A 1675-nucleotide genomic window follows, 5' to 3' on the forward strand; every position below is an offset into this window, starting at 1 on the left:
AGTATATACTTTAAGATGTTGTAAGCATCTTAAGCAGTTAAAGTACATCTCATAACTTTATCATACATAAAGTCATCATGTATCACATCAATTATAGCATATTACTGTGAAGTTAAACATGTATGCAATACTACTACTTGTAGTTGTACAACCACTAGCAAGCAACAAATGCACTGCCACTGATATATGGCTCCGGAGGTAACTGTCTGTCATACGGCCCCGGAGGTAACCGCCTATCATACGTCCTCGGAGGTAAGCGCCTATACTGTGCAACATGCAAAGTATATCACTTTACATCTTGTTATTGTAACATTTTAACATATAAAAATTGTTTACTTGGCTTTAAATTTCATAGTCTATCATGTTTAAGGAAAACATCATTGCTTTACTTTAAGAAAACATCGTGATTATGCACACTCCCCCAAAATAGTAGAGTAAGAAAGGGACTAGAAACTCACTTGATCGTTGTTAACAACTTCGTGTTAGAATGTTTAGGACAAACGTCACGTGATCTACATGAAAGTTAACATGCGAAACTCGTCAATTTCTAACACTAACATTGAACAGTGTCAAACGACATTGTCGCCTAACTTATGTTAGGTCTTTCATATTGTCGCTAGGTCATGTGTCACGACATTCCATCATTGGCCATCCTTGTAATCAGTGCCTATTCACCATCTTCAACCGATGAGTGTTGCCTCAACAGTGGGAGTGTTACCAGTTGAAGATTCTAGTGTTTCCGGTTGAAGACTCGGACATTTAAGGTCCGTTTCAGCCCAAAATTGTAACTTTTTACATCCAAACCATTTTTTAGCTTCTATGAGGCAAGATCCAAGGTTTTTAGTCCCATAAACAAGTAAAATCCGACTTTGGGTTAAAAACTCATTTTCCCCATAATAGCCTAAATACATCAGAACTGAGATTTAGAAGCCGATTCTTAACTAGATCTTAACAAAAACATTGTTGTGATAATCTTCAGATCGATTTGAAATGGATTCCAATCCTTGCACCTTCAATTCTTGGCCTTGTTTCAACATTTCTTCACTTTCTCTTTATAAAATCCCACTTTCTTTCTCTAGTTTAAGGTGTGATGGTGTTGAAAATAGATGATTAGGGTTTTTCAAACCTTCTTATACCTTATAAACATGGGCTTTCTATCCATCATTTTTCTTAGGCCTTGACCCGTTAATCTATTAAAATCATAAAATTTACAAGCCCAATTCCCATATTCATACCTTCAATCATACCATATTCTTGGGTTGTTACAATTTCTGCATACCTAATACGTGATTCTGTATTATGCCTTATTATTCAGAACAATTATAAAGATACTTGATTTTGTATACACTGCGTGATTATGTACCATTACGTAACTATGTAGCACTACCCGATTACTTACCACCACGTGCATTACGTACTCCTGCTATGTTGTTATGTATTTCACGATTATGCCATTATCTTGAAATACAAGTGTCATATCCTTGTAGCTTCCTATCTCTCATACATAATTTCACCTCTATATAGGAACCTTGTTATATATATATATATAGAGAGAGAGAGAAAGTATAATGTACTTCAAGGCTTAACCTACATTAACATACATGACAAAAAAATGTAACGTGCGTTATTATCATAGAACGTGCGTGATTATAGTCCCATGCGTGATTATGTGGTC

The sequence above is a fragment of the Helianthus annuus genome, chromosome 9 (genome assembly GCF_002127325.2).
Source record: "Helianthus annuus cultivar XRQ/B chromosome 9, HanXRQr2.0-SUNRISE, whole genome shotgun sequence".
Taxonomy (NCBI): Eukaryota; Viridiplantae; Streptophyta; class Magnoliopsida; order Asterales; family Asteraceae; genus Helianthus; species Helianthus annuus.